Source organism: Arctopsyche grandis, chromosome 7 (genome assembly GCF_051622035.1).
Source record: "Arctopsyche grandis isolate Sample6627 chromosome 7, ASM5162203v2, whole genome shotgun sequence".
Taxonomy (NCBI): Eukaryota; Metazoa; Arthropoda; class Insecta; order Trichoptera; family Hydropsychidae; genus Arctopsyche; species Arctopsyche grandis.
In genome coordinates, this window is record NC_135361.1 from 31,181,523 (window position 1) to 31,201,970 (window position 20,448).

Consider the following 20,448-nt stretch of genomic DNA (forward strand, 5'->3'; position numbering starts at 1 on the left):
CTGCGATAACCACAACTCAAAGCTTTTCTCCTTTGTTTTTATTTTATTTCATTACTAGTTGTGCTACCCGGCTTCGCTCGGTAAATGGAAATGAAATGAAAACCATGAAAAAAAACTTTATTTGTTTTTTTTTATCAAATTTATTTGAATCGAAAAAGAATTATATTACTTAACGACTGACCAATCACAAACGTCTTTAACCAATCCAGCCAATCAAAAACGAATTACATACGTCGCTTCGGTTTTGTAATTCATTTTTGAAACTTTTTTGCTATTTTTTTTTTTTCAAATTATTATTTTTGAAGCCACAAATAATAAGACGACTGTAAAAAAATGCTGTTGGTAAAAATATGTTTTTCTTCAATGAAACGGTGGTTCATTGTGAATTCTGCAAAATGCTTTTAAGCGTGAAAATGAGTTTTGCATTATTAAATGCGACTTTTGAACGATCGGCGGAGATAAGCACTATCGTTGTATATTTGTTGGAAAAATAATGGAAGAAAAAAATAAGGTAGAAAATCTGTAGGAAAGTTCCAAAACTGGGGCAAGAGCAAAACCCCTGGAGCAGTTATCGATTTTCAAATTAGGTTTTCGCGTTGAATGTTGAAACGAACTCAGTGTGCATTGTTGCTTAAAACTGTACTTTACAATGTCGTTATTAAATTTCCAAATCGTCGCAAACGACATAATATTAGCGTAAAAGGCAGTCAGTGTGTAAACACGCTAATTTGACGACTGAAAATGTTCCGAAAATTGGCATTTTATTTTATAGACATCAATATATATGTAAATCAATTCCCAATCAGATAAAGATCATTATAGGGAACTTTCCGGAATACATCATAAATAGATCATTGGGTTACACGGGAATCTTCTGATCCATAGTCAGACGCGTTCTATAATATATCACAAATTGATTCTAAATTATATATCGTATTGTAATCTTATCAACGATTAATTAGATTAGATTAATCAATATTTTACTGATAAAATTTATTTTATTTTGCTAAACAATTGAAGTAATCAACAGGTCCTGTGGCGCAACGGATAACGCGTCTGACTACGGATCAGAAGATTCCAGGTTCGAATCCTGGCAGGATCGATCTTTTTGCTCAGTATTATTAAAATAATCATTCCGTACAAATTTCATATGAGTGTATTTCATTTTTTCATTTTAATCATATGTATCGACTGTAAATGTGCGATTGGATGCTTTGATATATTCGATTTTCAGAAACCAAATTTGTACTATTTTATTATATTAAACAACCCTAATATTTATCCGTTTTCAGTTTTTATTCACTTCTCTACTGAAAGCAATGCCAAATTAGTGCAGAATATATATGTATATTATTTTCCAAGAGGTTAAATTCTGAACTTTTACTAATGAAATGTTGAAAGTTTTTCAGGATTAATTACTCGAATAAAATCGCAAAACTTATAAAATGAGGCTTTGTTATTAAAATTGTTTGTACTTTTAAAGTAGTTTTAATTAACTTAGCGTAACTAAGCGTAGCCAAAAAAATCAACTTTTTTATTACAATCAACCGTTGAGTTCAGTCACTGTCTTAAGCTAATAAATTTATATGATTCATTTCAGTTTTCAACAAATGTTAGTTTTTAATAAATGATAATGAAAAAAGTAACTGTTATAACCAGTCTTAGGTCTTACTTAACCACTTTTGTCAATTTACTTAAAAAAAACATGCTTTCTTTGCTCTATTGCTTTAAACACTTATGGAGTCTCTTTATATTTGAAAAGCACCCTTCTAATGCTGATATTTGGTTATAACTATTTAACTGTTTTGTCTATGAGTTGTAAAGGGGCGGTAGAAACCCGCGTATGAATGGTTAGCTGTCATCGCTCTGATTTGACACAAGATTCCGATGTAAATTTCCGATTTAAACTCCTCTAGCTTCATGTCGGACACATTGACTTACTTATGTAAATGTTGTCTAACCGCCACATGTCGGTAAGATGTCAAAGTGACCTGAAGAGTGGAAGTGGTTCAAAATCGGATCACAGTTTTTTGACAGATAGGAATATCACTGAAATAACAGAGTGAAGCTATTAGCGAAGAAACAATATATATATGAGAGATAATAAGAGCCTATAATGCAAATTTTATAAGATAAGTTGTGTGAAAATGATGCTATAATTCACTCTATATTTTATAAAATTTGCTCTATAGGTTCTCGTTCTCCCTCATATTTAAATATTTATAGTTTAAACTCTCATATGTATATATAAATTTCAAATTTGGCGTCTAGCTTCATGTAATGTAATACACGATATATATTGATTTTTGGCCAAATATGTCAAATCTGACATTTCACTGTATATCTCCTCAGTCGGTTTTATCTGCGAGATAAGTATTCAATAAGAAGTTATGCTGTATCTAATTGTAAATATGATTTACAATAAGCATACATACATTTAGTTTTTTACAATAAGCTTAATTATTATTACTAACCTCTTATTAGCTCGCTTTCATTGACTTGGGGCTTTAAAAAAATATTTGATTGACGAAGTGAAACTAATAAAAACCTTGTAAAAAAATGACATAAAAGTTTCATATAAAATGCAGAACTACCCAGTTCCCTGTTTTAACTAATTTGACCCATTTAAATGACAGTGAAGAATCGTCGAAAAGTGCTCTTTCTCACATAGAGAAAAATCTTCATTACGGTAAAAGCAACCTCAATTTCAGTAATTCTGACCCAGAACTTTAGGCATTTGTTACAAAAACCCAGACATAAATTGCATCACTGCTCGTGCAACTCCATTGCAGATATGAATCCCATTCGAAAACTTGGCAACCAGACTTTGAACGAGGGGAGGTCGATCAAGCAGATTTCTACTGCACCCGCAGGTCGAATAAAAGATGGGGTGAAGAGGGTATGACTTCGGCAGATAAATTACACTGACCAAGGTGAGGGATTCGGCTCGTTACCTACAAAACTATGCGACCTCATGACCTTTCAAACACTAAAGTGTATCGATTCTCTTGGGATTGCTGGTTCATGGTCCACATCTTACACAATATTAGATTCTGATCGAATATTCTCGTGCGAGTTTGTGAAATTTTACCCATAGTTTCTGTATTTTGATAGGTTTTTGATTTTTATTTTTCAATTAATCATGCACACTCGCCTAAAATATTGCTTCCAAAGCGGCGAGTGTACTAAACAGAATAAAAATCGAGAAATTATATATTACATATATTTAATACATACAAATGTAAATCGAAACAATACCTGGCATCTAAGGTCAGACATTACAAACATCGTATACAATAAGGTCAATAACATTTTTCATGTAACAATACGATTTTTTACATGCAGTTAACATCAACAGAGACATATATGGAGAGAAATCTGGCGAAACCTGAGATAATAACAATAAATAACTCAAGGTTTGCAATAGAAAATTGGAGAGGAAAAGCCAATTTTACAGGAACCATTTCAATGAAAATCATAAAAATTGGCAAATTCTGATATACAGACGCTCCGGAATTCCGGAGAGGTCTACCTTGAGGCGACCCATGTTGACGCAGACAGCAACGTGTGTAGGAAGATTCTAAGAGGTCGAAGCGCATACAGGTTGAGGCGACCTCAAGGTGAATCGAACTCAAGACGAATCTTCCTACACACGTTGCTGTCTGCGTCAACATGGGTCGCCTTAAGGTAGACCTCTCCGGAATTCCGGAGCCCCCTGACCTCGACAAGCCAAGGTCTGGCCAACAACGAGACTCCAGTGGGAATCGAACCCGTGACACCTTGCACGAAAGAATACAACACTCACTACTAAACCACGCTGCTGGTTTGTTGGTGTAATCAACGTTTTATGTGATCAAAGTAGTGAAACTTGGATGCATTGTTTATGATCGTTTCATTACAACGATGTTGTTCGAAGTTTACGACCCTTAATATGATCGATACTTGAATTTATTACCGTGTAAAAATAATGTGATTGACATATAGTATGATCGAATAAATCAAATTTACGATTAGTGTAATCAATACTATCCTCTTAAAATGTTTTCATACACGTTTAATATCATCAGAATTATTATCGGTGCATTGTTAAGAATTCTTAATATGAATGTGATTAAAATTTAGTGAAATCGGAGCTCATTGTGATAATTGACGTTTAATGTAATCAGTATTCTTGTTGTAGTATTCTTATCGGTTTTTGGAGCGTTCGCCTTTGTTGTGATCGAAATTGATTAAATGTGTGCAAATCTTAACTCATGTGAAAATAATGTGATCAATGTTTAATGTAATCAAAATTTAAATTGTTTATCTAATTAATGCTAATATTGAAACGTTGCGCAAGCAATAATTGTTTTGATCAAGAATTCTTCAATTGAAGGTATGTTTATGTATGTATGACATTCTTTAACTGTGTGTATGGATTGTTTTATTTATTTATTTATTTTTTAATCAAGACATTCTTTAATTGTATATACTTAATGTGATCGCAATATTTGAACAAACGACATTTAATCAGAGCAAAGAAATAAAATTGGCATTTAATGTTTAATCGTTTGTAGTTGTGATCGAGCGACATTCGAAGCTCACGACTTTAAGTGAGGTCTAAATTAATCAAATATAATGAAAATGTATTGTGATCGGCGTCTAATATGATCGTAATCTGATTCGTCCGAATTATTATAATTTGATCAATGGTGAGTTTTATCAACTTGTAATGTTTACAAATAGAAAAGGGTGGCATAAACACAAATAAATACGCCAACTTAATATTAGACGTCAGGAAGAACGATAATTTAGTATTTTTCAAACGTGTCTATTACGATTATTTTTCACCATCGTACTGGCGGATTTGATTTCCACATACAATATTGATGACTAAACCGCGCAAAATGGCTAAGTTTGAAAACGAACGGAAGAGTGTGTGGATAAGAACCCAAATTTCGTCAGACGAAGAAATCGAAAGCAAGCTGATAAGAGGTTTATAATAATAAAAAGATCGATCCTGCCAGGATTCGAACCTGGAATCTTCTGATCCGTAGTCAGACGCGTTATCCGTTGCGCCACAGGACCTATTGATCAATTCGATTCGGTAGTAAAATAAAAATCATTTTATCAGCGAAAATTGCTAAAATAAAGCTGTCGTTATCAGTTTTGATAAGATTATGTACAATTTATATTTATGAATCAAAAATATGGATTTTAAGGTCCTGTGGCGCAACGGATAACGCGTCTGACTACGGATCAGAAGATTCCAGGTTCGAATCCTGGCAGGATCGATTCTTTTTTGCAAAATTTATTTTGACTAGTGCTACACCATCTACTAGAATTCCATCAATGCATTCCGTTTAATAGTCATCAATCTCGCGGTAAAGAGCATTTTTGTCAAGTAAATTGTCAACGACGAGTTGTTAGTCGGCGTCTAATTCTCGTAAGGGAAGGACTTTCCTCGCCACAATGGCGAACACGTGTATCTTATACTTTATATGCAATAAAATACTCTCTTTAAAGGCTTCGTGAGTTCTCATTTCCGGCCATGAGATCATCATCCTATAACAACCTTCACTATTCCACGAGACGACACCTTATCACCACGACGAATTGGATTATGGGATGCTGATCTCATGGTCGGAAATAAGAAATCACAAAGACTTAGTATTTTATTGCGTATAAAGTAAAAGATACACGTGTTCGCCATTGTGGCGAGAAAAGGGTTCGTAACGTCCTTTCCTTACGAGAATTCGACGCTGACTAACAACTCGTCGTTGAAAACGAATGATCGTTACTTGACAAAAATTCTCTTTACCGCAAGGCCAAAATGTTGCCAGGTGTAAAATATACTAATTCGTATTGATCCCGATAATTCCCGTATATGGTTTAATGACGAGCAACACTGCTTTTATCCGTCAGCTTGCAAATGTCTCAAACTAGGGCTTCCAAGCCGGCTTAAACCGAAACCGAAAAGCCGGCTTTTTCACCATTTTTCAAAAAACCGAAAACCGGCTTTTTTGCTCGATCAACCGGCTTTTTAAGGTTTTCTTTAATTAATATTTTTTCCTCAAAACTAACAATTATGGATTTCAAATTTCTAGGACATCAAAAAAAATGTGTACATACAATATCCAAAATGTCTTATAGGCGTATATTTCTTTGAACAAAAAAAAAGGTAAAAAGCACTATTCTAGAGATATTCACTATTGAGAGAAGGCAAATTTATAAACAGAAAAGTCGACAACGAGAGCAATTATCGCAAATCCTTGTACTTGAAAAAAAAAGTAGTCATAAAACTTGAATTGTTTTTCGCAAAATGCGTGGGAATTTCCGGAATATAATTGATTTTTCTTCGAAGGAATTGGAAGCCCTTTCAATTTTGAGGCCATATACCTACTTTTTATTATGTTTGTGATATGCCGTTTGGAATGAATTCGTTTTCGAAATTTCCAACGGTTCGACAGGCTTTGGGATTTTTAAGCTAAAACAGATGCGTAAAAATAACTTTCTAGTTAGATGGAAATATGTCATAATTCATTACGTTTTCGGACACAACGTCGAGTGCACCAAATTCATCTTGGCAGTGTTATTATCTATTCACGATTCCACAATTATTGTTTTTTTACGAGGTAAGACATTATTTTTTGTAATAATATATTATTGATAGTGTTGCGTAGGGGTGGGTGGAGGATCCAAGTAAAAGGCCAAAGTCGTTTTACAGCATTTATTGATGATTAAGGAGATACACGCACTAGCAATGCTCAGTCCAGAATGACATGATAACGCCTAAGTACCGCCTTATAAGGGTTAGTTCTCTCAGGACGTCTGATCTGTTTACCTATTGTATAGTCACGTATTAAGATATCTATTCCCACGACATTCGGTCCCACGGTATGGGTCAGTTCTGAGAACTCCTCGGAACCGAGGATTATCTCTATCGCCGCTAAGTGCAAGCACTTAGTTTGCAGATAATCCTCGAAACCAATTATCCCGGTCGCACGGTCTCTGGGATTCTATTCGGCTTAATCTGATTGCACTTACGCAGTGTACATTCGTAACAATAGTATAAATCATTTAATTATTTATGCGTATTTAGTATCTGCCATTTACGGCTGTGATATATGTACATATGTATAATGCAAATTATATTATTTGTAATAATAATATATAATAATGATCTTATGAAAGTTCATAATTACGAACTTTAATAAAATTTATTCGAAAAGCAAATAATTCACAGCAAATTTATATAAGCTTCCGTTATTTATTTTATTTTTTATAGAAACTCGAATTAAAATCTCAAACTTTTCATTTTTTTAGTATTTTTTTGAATATTTTTATAAATATTTTCTGAAACCGGTGAAGGCCGGTTGGCCGGCTTTTTTTTTTGAAAAAAAATCGAAAACCGGCTTTTTTTTCGGACGATTTTTTGGAACCCCTAGTCTCGAACAATATATGATGACAACAAACGCCAAAAATATTTTTGGATGGAAAATTTTTGGACAATACACGCGACAGAATGCGCCACGTTCAATTTCCCCCGTCATTTTTGACGACTCAGACCCCCGGTGCTCATACATAATACACATATATAATACAAATTTGATGATTTCCCTTATCGTTGGCATAATCGGTGCTATCAAGAAGAGTGATCGCGGCCATACGAAGCTTGTACAATAACCTTGTCTTCGCACTCTCGTATTTATGGGGGTCATATCGCGAGATTGATAACAGGAGGATACTGAGAATCCTCCCTAACCTCCTTCCTCCTCCAGGAACGTTTTCCTTTATCTGGAAATTTTCAATTTAGTCGCCCCAAGGCTGCAAACGACGAGAAGCGCCTATTTACTAAAAGGAAATTGTTAATTATAATGATGGGTTTGGAAATTTACGACCTTTCAGATTAAAGACGGAACGATTTGATTTATCGACACTTTGCCATAATCGCGTTAAAATCACTTGTTTGAATGCTGTTCATAAAAAAAACAATAAAATTAATTAAAAATAAATCACAGCGAGGCCCAAATAGAAGAGACTAGCTTAAGATTCCACTCATATATCACATTCAAATTAAGACAATAATGATGAGCGCATCTTACCAGATAAATTTGTTAAAATAATATCCGAAAATCTACGCTCACCTAAGTGGAAAATATTTAATAACTTAATATCCCATAACCCATGCGATGATATTTCATCGGGCACAACACTAGCGTATAATGTTTCTAGCCAGCATGGCGTATTGGGGTTACCTGTTAGGTCTTCCTGGTATAAATTAAAAATAAATCTTTAGAGACCAATGACTTATACCCAATTTGGTGGTCCTGAGTTGGAAACTTTGGATTTGCATTATTTTGATGGCCGTTCTTTAGTAGGCATCAACGGAATTCAAGCGCATGCTATACTAAATTTTCATGGAAAATTCTGCAAAAAAGAATCGATCCTGCCAGGATTCGAACCTGGAATCTTCTGATCCGTAGTCAGACGCGTTATCCGTTGCGCCACAGGACCTATTCATCAGTTCGATTCGATAGTAAAATAAAAATCAATTTATCGGCGAAAAATTGATAAGATAAAGCTGTCGTTATCAGAATTGATAAGATTATATATAATTTATATTTATAAATCAAAAAGGTAGATTTTAAGGTCCTGTGGCGCAACGGATAACGCGTCTGACTACGGATCAGAAGATTCCAGGTTCGAATCCTGGCAGGATCGATTCTTTTTTGCAAAAAATATTTAAACCTGTGTGCAACGTCCACTAGAATTCCATAAACCCCTCTTGTGGAGTATAAAGTCCATAGATTTTTTTGGAAAAAATTGATCCTGAGTAGATTCGATTTTTAATTGACTACGACCATTGTGTATGGTGTGCACATAATCAAAATTCTTAAATACCATTGTGGCGCTTTAGGGATTTCTGTTATGCCATAATGGTCCAAATTTAAATGAATAAATAAATTATTAAACGAACTCAGTGTGCATTGTTGCTTAAAACTGTACTTTACAATGTCGTTATTAAATTTCCAAATCGTCGCAAACGACATAATATTAGCGTAAAAGGCAGTCAGTGTGTAAACACGCTAATTTGACGACGGAAAATGTTCCGAAAATTGGCATTTTATTTTATAGACATCAATATATGTATATGTGAATCAATTCCCAATCAGATAAAGATCATTATGGGGAAATTTCCGGAATATATCATAAATAGATCATTGGGTTACACAGGAATCTTCTGATCCATAGTCAGACGCGTTCTACAATATATCACAAATTGATTCTAAATTATACATATATCGTATTGTAATCTTATCAATGATTAATTAGATTAGATTAATCAATATTTTACTGATAAAATTCATTTTATTTTGCTAAACAATTAAAGTAATCAACAGGTCCTGTGGCGCAACGGATAACGCGTCTGACTACGGATCAGAAGATTCCAGGTTCGAATCCTGGCAGGATCGATTTTTTTTCGTAAAATTTACAACAACCGTTGTATATGGTGTGCGCTTGATTCCGTTGTTGATTCCTGTGCAAAAATTTGTATGTATTTAATTATTATTTTTACAAACCTTCTTTACGTTTCACTTTAAGACTACTTTTTTATATCTCTTATCTTTTATCCGATCGTTTTCATACCTTGCCATATTGCTCATTTTAGTCATCAATATAAGTAAATGGATCCTCCGTCATTACGATGGTGCAAAAATATCGTGTAAGACGCGTTTGAAATCTGCCCGGCGAGATAGTTTTTGACGTTTTTCCACCATTTGCTTAGCCTATTCTCACTTTTCGCCATGTCAGATTTCAATTGTTTAAACACCTATAACTTTTTCTTTTTTCACTCTATATTTTATAAAAAATTTCAAAATTTATATAGAAAGGTCTCTTAAAATCGAACTAAATGAATACAAGTTTTAGAACTATGTATTTTGTTTCTTGCTGCTGATTGTATAAATTGAAATGCTGGGTTCGTATTTTCGGCTTTTATAATGTCTTCTGTTTATAAGACACGTTATTGATTTAGCCCTTTCGACTCTGATCAATCACTCTAGGGTTCAGTTCTGTTTTTCTCGAACAAACAACGTTGTTCAGGGTCCCCAAAATAAATATCCGACAAAAGTTTTAGCCTACCAACTTCAACTTTACAACGTTGAATCGATCGCTCTTTGACTATCCAAACATTGTCTCAATGTTTATATATACATATATATATTGGTATACTAGTGGTTTAACCGGCTTCGCTCGGTATTTGTAATATAAACCGCTTAAACATGACTAATCTAATAGTAAACATTTTATTAAATTTATTTGAATAGTTTTATTTTATATAAATTTATTTGAATACTCATTTTTTTTTTTTTAATAAATTGACTTTCACGAACAAACAAACATATGTATATACTAAGTCTCTTTCGAAGTTATATGTATACCAGAATCCGGTGGCCCCTCTGGCGCCTTCGCCCTCGGCGCCCTTCGGGACTTCGCCTCCGGGGACTTCGCCCCTGGGCCTTCGCCCTCGGGGCTTTCGAATACTTTGAATCGAAAAAAAATCGAATCGGCGCCTATGAATCGAAAAAAAATAATCGAATTTGTTGTCTACGAATCAACCAACCATATGTATGTACATATATGCAAAGTCTCTTTCGAAATTATATATTAGATATATTATACATATAATGAAAAAAATACTTATTTCATAGAACATGAACACTCATTCGCCTTTACAGATCGCTCCAAAGCGACGATTGCACTTATACAGATGCAATACAATCAATATACAATGTAATTAGCGTTTTATACAATGCTAATTCATACAAACATCCACAGTGATAACTATGGAGAAATTTTTGCAGCATTTATAATCAAATTGGCGAGCTTCAAGACGCTGAATACCTTGAGACTAGCAAGAGAGATAGGAAATGAGATGCCAATTTTACAGGAATGGTTTCAAATGAAAATCAGAAAAATTTGCAAACTCTGATAAGAAACGATCGACCTGGGTTACAAACCAAGATCTGGCCAGCAGCGGGACTCAAGTGGGACTCGAACCCACAACCACTCCGCTCGAAAGCATAATTTGTTAATTATACATATATAGTCCACATAATTTGGCCACGCCGCTGGTTACTACAGTTTCCATTTTTTTTTTAATACTATTCGGCCATAGTTTTAAATTAAATTTTCAGTAACTATTTATTTATATAAATTGATTTATCAATTTGGTCAGAAAATATTTCTATTGGATTCATCATATTATTTGTTCTACAAGTACATATAAAAAAATCACTTAAATGTTTTTGGCGTCAAAAAGTCATTCCATTATGCTTAATTGTACAACAGAACCTCATTTATCAAATAACGTGCCAATTGTCGAAATATACTGACCATTTAATTTAAAATACTAACCAAATACATATGTTTTATGACGATAAATACATACATATATACCAACCGTTTGTCTACTGAGCCCCATGCTATTTTATTTACTTACCATTTATTATAATTACCTATCATTTTTTTCAAGTAAAATACTGACCGTTTTGTTAAAACAACCGATGATTCAACATATATGCTGACCGTTATATTATACATACATACATATATACATACGTAAAATACTGTCTTTAACTACTGGTTCGTCTTATTTTATTTACTGGCCATTTAATTTAACTACTGACTTCATATATATTATTTCCTAATTTTTTATTAATGTAATAAATGGCCAAGAGCGTTCAAAATCATTGATCGAAGCTTCAATTTTTTATCACTTTCACGTTCAATAGTCGCATAACTATACAAATAGCCTCATTTCATATTAAATAAACCTTTTTCAGGCCACTTACTTGTTACGGTTTCTCTTCGGTCCATTTCTCAATATTATATTTATTACAAACTCGTCTTTATTAACCCTCAAAAGACTATTCCTCTCAAAAGAATTCCTCTCATTTTTTCATGCCCAGAAAATGTGAATTGAACGTGACTTCAATAAAGCGATATCAAATCGTTTTATTTTTTTTATTCATTATAATTCCATTAAAGCAAAATTCCTTTTACATATACATATATCATATTTTCTTTTTCCAATATTGAAAATTGGTATTTTCCAGTCGGACGGTGATGAATTCAAATTAACCAGGCTTCATTAATTTTCCAATATTACTTTTGATGTTCATAAGAATTGTATGGACAGGCTCATTTTATTTATATTCCATCATTTTTCGGGAGTTTATGAACGTTTCGCACGCGAAAATGTCACAGTGGATGCGAATATTATTAGGTAGACGTATTATTATTACACGGAAAAGTGTCACATTTGGGAAAGATCGATGGTAATCTATTTCCAAAGCGATTCCACGATATTACGCATTCGAGGGCCAGATACGGGTTATGTTTTGATGTAGGGGTTCACAAAAAGTGAAATGAAAATAAACCAGTGTCTCCTAAAATTCAATGCGAGAGACGAGAAGGGTCACTTTTGACCCTTTTCTCTCTCGATACAGCCGAGAAATGTTTATTTGGGTTTTGCTATTTGTTCCTTTGACACGTGGAAATGTGTGTCCATTGAATACGCACGTCTAGTTCAATTTAGGTCGTTTGCATATGTAATTGTGTTCTTTGTGTCCTTTTGATTTTTTACTTTATCTATATATGTATGTACGTTGTAACAATATGTAGATGAAGTTTTGTTTTTTCTTGTATTTTTCGCTCGAATTGTTCCTTACTGACTTGTTACAGTCGCCGTCAACTTTTTAAGTGCATCCTCAATATTGTTTGATTCATGTTCGATGGAACTTTTGTTCAGACTCAAATGTGATGTGATTTCTAATCATTACAATATTTATTTTCATATTTCATTTAAGTGTATATTTCATACTTTTTTAAAATAATATATGTAGATTATAAAAACTTAAATTTGAAACAATTTTTCACTCACATTCATGAATCCGATAAAAACTGCACGATAAAAATTCAATTTAAATATTTTACAAACCCAAAAATATGAATTATCGTAAAATATTAAATTTTATATTAAAAAATATGAATTTAAATCACTAATTTAATAAAAAAACAGCGTATTCTTCAATATCAATAAAAAACGATACGTATCATATGAATGTATTGTATATCAAAAGGCAGTTGTTTTGGAAAATTGTTCCTTATATAATATGTCCATATCTAAAGCTAAATCTTATTACATTTTTTTTATTATCTCAAGTTGATCCACATGTTATCGTATTTTATTATATATATGTATGTGCATACATACATATATATGTATTTGTAGTGCGAACTTTCTTTATCACTTTTGCGTTTAGTTACCGAGAGAAAGAGAGAAAGCTCTCGTAATAAAAATGATTTACAACATTTATTACAATGTTTATTAGTACTATAAAAACAGTGAACGACCCCTCCCCCCCCCACCCTCACTAAATAAATAAAAAAAGGACCTTTTATGCGCAAAATAATAAACTTATTCGAACGACATTGTAAAAATTAAATGGAATAAATCCGAACCGGGTCAAAGACGTGGCGTGTTTGTATTATTTTTATACATATATACATATGTATGTACGTTTCTACAATTTATCTCCTTCCTAATCCATTATACATGTGCCATAGTAATTCGGCGGGTCAATTTCCTGACTCTTTCCCATGTCGTTTCGTCCGAGGAAAGGGTTAAATAAAACGACCGCTTTAATACTGTCACACCGTTTGAATCTTAAAACGTTCCCAATTAGCTTTGACCTCATTACTTTCGAATTACCCTCGTAATCGCATTACACGTGGATCTTTCACGCTCGTTTTTAATAGGTCGTATGTGCTGATTCGACTTTTTTTCTTTAGTAAGATTGATTTTTTTGTTGCTTTGAAACAAATGTGTCAATAATATAATATTTGCAAATAATATATGGTTCTTGTGTATGACGTCCGCTATAATTCCATCGTAATGGTCAGTTATCAATACATTATACTTATTTACTGCTTATAAAGTCAATTGTAGAAAAAAATACATACATAATTTTAAAATATTGAAGGACCTAAATTGGATTCTTGAGGTACACCTGAAAAAGTAATATATTCAATGTAATTTGAAGCAGTTTTATTTTCATGTATGTACATACATGAATATGTATTATATGTATGTCATCTTTGATTTGCAAAGTGGGATTTGAAAAAGCTCATAAGGTTACTACATATTATATGTATTATACATATAGATAATTCAAATCGTTTTAATTTCACTTTTTTTTTAATTCGTAATTTTTGTAAATTACTGACAAATATGTGATACCCACATTTGTATGTATTTAAAAAATAGCTATCGTATGACTGAAATGTTTCACCAAATACGTCAATGAAAAATATACATATATATATTAATATTATCAATTGAAAACTCTAGAACATCGAAGAAGCTGTAAATTAATTACTCCGGTTTGTGTTTTGAAGTTTTGAGCGAGCTTTTGAAAGCCTTCCCCATTCTTTCAAACAGTCAAAGCGATTCAGTTTCATCATTCACTCCACTGAAGCAACAAATTGCTTTTCAGCAATGTCAAAGCGACAACGCCATATTTAAATTTCCAGCCGAATATGATTTAAACAGAGCCAACCTTTTCTATTTTTATTTATTCATCTTTTATATACTATGTATGTATAACAATATGTATTATATTACGTTGTCGCCGTTTCGTTTACAGGAGAGGCTTATCTTTTTCTTATTTGCGTTACACGTGTATACCTACGTTTTCCGAGGTAGCTTTTCAATATTCATGTTCCGGTCACGTAACGAGAGATCGCTCTGTTGCTTCTGCGGTTTTCTCACGAATTTTCCGCTCCCGCAACGAATTTTCCCGACCATGATATCCCAAGCTCGTCGATGAAATTTATTATTATACGTACGCGTGTTTAATGCGCCAGATAGTGACGCTCTCGCGAGGAAATTCGAACGGTTTCTAAGACCGGTCGGGAAAATCGTGTTGAGGACAGCTAGAAAATTGATTTTCAACGAACAAACATCGAACGTTTTCCGACAATGGCTTTCTCGAAGCTTTCATTGTACTCTTGTATGTGTGTGTGTGTGCGCGAGTTTTCCACGTCAATTCCACTCGTGAAGCTTCACAACTTAACAATCGAGCGAAATGATGTTATTGTTTTCGTATATGTATACCTTCATATACTGTACTTATATAACCATTTAATCGAATCTTTACTACGCAATATCGTAAAATTTCATTACTTTTATACGCTCAAGTGTCAATAAATATATATAATGGGAGGTTTTTGTTTGAAAATTATCGAAATCGATGAATAAAACTATTGTAAATGTACATATATGCGGCCTCGGTTTACAAACGCATACTATTCCTATTTTTGGTTGACATAAAAGCCTCATTTACTCTCACGATGAGAGTAGATGAGACAACTATTGTTAAATCATAACCTAATTGTCATTTGGCGCAGAGATTGTTGGTGATAGATGTTCTGGAGCATCCACAATCCTCATTGGAAGACCAATAGAGGTCGAGATCCTCAGGAATGACGGTATTGACAAGAATATATTTAAGATCAAAACTTTTTGCTGCTGGGCAAGCCGCAAAATTACTACTAGTATTGCGTCCGTAGATAATTCAACGGATGGTTAAAGAAAGAAACCGATACATGCAATACCCGAGGCTATTGTCGTTAGGATTCAACATGCACAGCCAATTCGCATCGCCCCCTCACTCCACCCCCTCACTGCCCCCTTATTCCATCCCCGCACGCTCGCCCGACCGTCCGCGCACAGACAACAATGTGTATGTGTCTTCGTCAGTCTCCTTCCCAATTTCCAATAATATATATATAATAGCGTTATTTTATATGTAAGTGTTTCTGAGTATCTGTGTGCTATAACAATCGCCGTCAGAGAAATATTACATTAATAGTGGCTTTGGGCGTTATATTGTTGTAAGTGACAATTGTCCACAGACATTCCTAAATAATTTTAGCATCAGTCGTATTTGATGCTTGGTGCTCGACGTATGTACGATAAAAACTTCTCTGTTTATTTATATTACTTGCAAGATGGGCAAGCATCGGTAAAAATTGCACAAGGCATTCAAAAACATATGATAAACAACATGGGATACATTTTTATAAGTAAATTGATCCGATTGTATTGCGTGCGTTGTAGCGTATTTATAGAGACGTACCGCGTAATATTGACAACAATTATTTATTCGTAAGGGCCCTTCTATTATTATTACATTTCTCTGCTCGCCGTACTATAATAGTCGTTTCGATTCGATATATGTACGTCACAGTTAAAACACTGCCAGCAAAACGCACGAATATAATAACAAATCACCAATAAACTTATATAGCAAAAAGCATTTCTTCGTTTCCTATATAGGAAAGAATATGGGTATTACCCATATCTCTACCCCACTCCTTTCCTTTTGGGCATGCTTGGGTATAATTCCCTTGAACTTCGGAGAAACTTCTCATTAATTCGTTTCGTTCTCCTGCTCTTACGTGGTAATACGTCATGCCCGTTGTTGCTGGAGCAGTTGGGACTTTATGTCCCTAATCACTATGTGCGTGGTAGACATCATCATTTGCTGGCTGTACCTCCTGCCCGCACAGTCCTTTTTCGAATGGCTCCTATTCCAAGAGCTATCCGACTTCTTAATGAAATCGTTGCTGCCGAGACTGAACGTGATATTTTCCACCTTAGTGAGCGTAAATTGTCGGAAATTACTATAACCCATTTATCTGGTAGTCTGCGCTCATCATTGTTTTCATGATTGATTGTGATTTATGAGTGAAATTTTGATTAACTCTCTTCCATTTGGGCCTTACAGGGATGTTTTGTATTTGTAGTTGTTTCTTACATATTTATTGAAACTGGCTGTAGGTGCAAGGCATTCCTTATGCTATATTTTATTTGATATTTTTACTTTATCTGTTATTATTAAATGCTATTTTTTACTTTTATGTATGGATGTATTTATGTTTATGTTTAATTGTTATTTTGTTTATATGTTATATTTTTTGACTATTGTGGCGATTTAGGAATTCCTGTTATGCCACAATGGTCTGTTTAGAATAAATAAATAAATATAAATATACTGTTTGCTTCCAATGTTTCCTCTAGAGCAATAACTTTATTTAATTAATTAATTTTTCTATTGTTGTTTTATATTTTTTATACATATACATATGTACATATGTAGGTGGGTAGTTTTTACTATATTTTTTCATATTAAACAATAAAATATATATATTAATTTAAATATATTTAAAAGGTATTTGAAAATTGAAATCTGACACAACGAGAGGGTGACAGAAAGTCAAACATATAAGGTTACTGACCGCTTGAAATCAAGATTTCAATAATAATTACATAGAATCGATTTAAATTTCAATCGTTGACCAAACCGCGCAAAATGGCAAAGTTTTAACACGATCGGAAAACTGTAGGAATAGATACTGAATCGTTAGCTAAGTGAAACATAATACACACACATTTACCAAACTCAACTCTTGAATATACTCTCACCATACATAATACATTATTATATAAAGTTTCGACAGTCGAATTTTCCCGAAAGTGGCAAACACTCAAAACTCCAACCGAGACCTTGAACTCACATATTATTGCGGAATCTTGCGGCATTCGCATGCATATTTAATGGCACGATCGGACAGCGACGTGTTAAGTAACACATCGACATCCTTACATAACGTCCCGGCCTGACACGTGGCAGGGCTACACGTGTCCGACACGTAATCGCTCACAACACGGATCGATTAATAACATATCCCTCACACCTTCCCGATTTTCAAACACTCAAAACCTCATACTTTCACCCTGGAATATTAACCGAGGGGGAGGGGGTTATACTACACAATTAGGGGGGGGGGGTGTATAAACCGGTCCACTTAGCGTGATTGCCACACCTAACGAAAGCGAGTTGCGTTATATTTTTGTGCGTGGAAAAGGGAAAAGTCATCGGCCGCTTTTCACGGCGGTAATTAATCAAAATGGGGAAAATGCGGGATTTTTTTTTCGGCGTGAAAAATTAACATATTGTTTTCGGTGAGCCGGTCAGCCTCCATTCTGCGCAAACAGCTGTTCGGACAAGTTGAGCTTTCTCTGTATCGATCGAACTCCTTGACACTTATCTCTTGTCTACAACCTCTAACGACCCGTTAAAACAACCAAGTTTGCATAATGGAGCCTTGTATTATGTGTATCTATATTGTGTCGGTATACAAAGAAAATCCGTTAACTGCCGTGCTGTTGTGAAATTGGGTTGTGAGCAAGGCTGTGGAGTGCTTGAAAGACATGTAAATGATTAAGAAGTAATTTCTTAAGTAAGGTTTAATCCAATTTCTTAAGTTTGGAGCCTATACGAGACAGACAGACAAACCAACAGACATTCAATTTTATATTTTAGCCAGCAGCATAGCTCGGTCGTTAAGCTTCTGCTTAGCGTCAAGAGGCGCCGGCTTCGATCCCATGAGCTGACCTCGATTGAAAAAGAATTTTTCTGAGTATATCTGTAGTGCTGCTGGTCAGACCTGGATATTTGTGACTCCAGGTAGATCGTTTCCTATCAGAATTTTCCAATTTTCTCTGATTTCATTGTTGAAACGGTTCCCGGTAAAATTGGCTAAATATCCTTCCTACCTACTATGTCACCACTATTTGAGTATGATTAATATACAATAAAATTTATGTACAATTCATAGATTTCTCGTTAATTTGTGAGTGTCTCGTAATTCATCGACTTGTATAATAAAAAATAAAAAAAATGCTGCAATGTTTGTAATTGGCCAGGAAGGCGCATTGGGGTTACCTGTAAGGCCTTCCTGGTAAATTTATATGTAAAAAAATATTGATTTTAGCTATTTAGCTAATTTAATACACTTTCTATTTTACTCAAATACATTCTTAATTACTTAAGTCTAAAATTTAATATACACTAAATTTATATGCACTGTATCTCACAGAGGTGTCTCCTTGTATTTCGCAAGAATGCATCCACTGTCTTAGAAGACCTGCCACACTCAGGTAGGGCATTGTACAGGAGCACACCCCTGTGAAAAACAGCCCCAACTGTCTTAAACTAGTTTGTCCTTATTTCTAGTATAAAAACTATGTTTATCTCTATTCCTCATTATATAATCATCAAAGTACTTATGATCTAACTTATAAACAAAAGACAATGTACTAATATTTAGACTAATTCTAATACTGATCCATCTAATACACATTCAAAATACCTCTCATAGCTTTATTCTGTATTTTTTGCATTTTTTCTAAATCTTGGCCACTAAGCATATTAAGCACTGTGGCACAATATAAGCGTATTTCAGGCGCATAGACTTGCATAAAACTTATATCCTCAACTTTTATCATTTTTTTTAATACAATTTTCTGTACGTTGAGAATTTTTGGGTAAAATTACTCTTCTTCTTCTCTTACTGTCTTCTCTTTCCTTGTATATTTATATATGAGTCGTTATATTTGAAAGTTGCAAAAGTCCAATTTTCGATTTTTAAACTGTCAATAAAATGCCAACTTGTTAAGCAAATGCCCAATATTGGCCTTCTCTATGTTCTATGAAATATATCTCGAAATGACGAAAAATGGACGGAAGCCAATTTTAAATATAACGGCTCATACATATATTAGTAAGTTTTGTCGATCGAAATGTAATATAGAATATTGTTCTTGAATTTCCTCAATTTCGAATTATATGTACATATGTATTATAATAGTAAAGTGGAACTACATAAGTATGGAGTTGGGTTATCCTTAAGGACGAAATAGAGTCTCACTGAAAGCGTTTCCAATTTGGGTCCTTTCGACCGGAAGTCGGCACTCGGCTTTCTCGCCTCTCCATGTAATACCAGCCGAAGATATCGTTCCAACGAAACGCAATAATCCTGTGGGTTCCGAATCGGATCCCCGTTCAGGGACACGTAATCGCATTACCACTACGGGATACCTACAACTAAAACGAACACGTCCGAAGACAAATCAAATCCGGAACTTAAATACCGATGGTACACATCAACACTTAACGAACCAATTATTTTATTGGCTTAGTCACCGCTTTGCTAAGGTCAAATAATATATAAAAACGGACGCGACATATTTGGGTATGTGGCGGATGCGTGGACAAGTATGGAGATTTAGTAATTAAGTAATTCTAGAATACCACGAGTATACGTTATGCATAGGGATGTGGCGTGACGACCGTTCATGTCAAGGAGACGCAGAGAAGCGGGGAAGTCGGGTGGTGTGGAGCGTCTGACATGTGCTCCTGATACTGTTCGCCGAATTACGTCAGGCGACGGGTGACGTCAGCGTCAGATACGCCTAATCTTGCGTGGGAGCGTACACGCATACACACATCCACAAAGCCAGACACACATTCATTCATAATTTCGAACGGGTGA

General features: G+C 34.2%; 1 protein-coding gene and 6 non-coding genes across 8 annotated transcripts in view; 5 read left to right on the top strand and 2 right to left on the bottom strand.

The window, feature by feature from the left end:
- Syn2 (Syntrophin-like 2) overlaps positions 1-20,448 on the top strand; it is a 141,041-nt gene that overhangs the window by 59,477 nt on the left and 61,116 nt on the right. The gene's annotated exons all lie outside the window — the stretch shown is intronic.
- TRNAR-ACG (transfer RNA arginine (anticodon ACG)) lies at positions 1,030-1,102 on the top strand. The gene has a single exon. It is a non-coding gene; the product is annotated as a tRNA-Arg (tRNA).
- TRNAR-ACG (transfer RNA arginine (anticodon ACG)) lies at positions 4,995-5,067 on the bottom strand. Its single transcript has one exon. It is a non-coding gene; the product is annotated as a tRNA-Arg (tRNA).
- Positions 5,201-5,273, top strand: TRNAR-ACG (transfer RNA arginine (anticodon ACG)). The gene has a single exon. It is a non-coding gene; the product is annotated as a tRNA-Arg (tRNA).
- Positions 8,424-8,496, bottom strand: TRNAR-ACG (transfer RNA arginine (anticodon ACG)). Its single transcript has one exon. It is a non-coding gene; the product is annotated as a tRNA-Arg (tRNA).
- Positions 8,631-8,703, top strand: TRNAR-ACG (transfer RNA arginine (anticodon ACG)). The gene has a single exon. It is a non-coding gene; the product is annotated as a tRNA-Arg (tRNA).
- On the top strand, positions 9,383-9,455 carry TRNAR-ACG (transfer RNA arginine (anticodon ACG)). The gene has a single exon. It is a non-coding gene; the product is annotated as a tRNA-Arg (tRNA).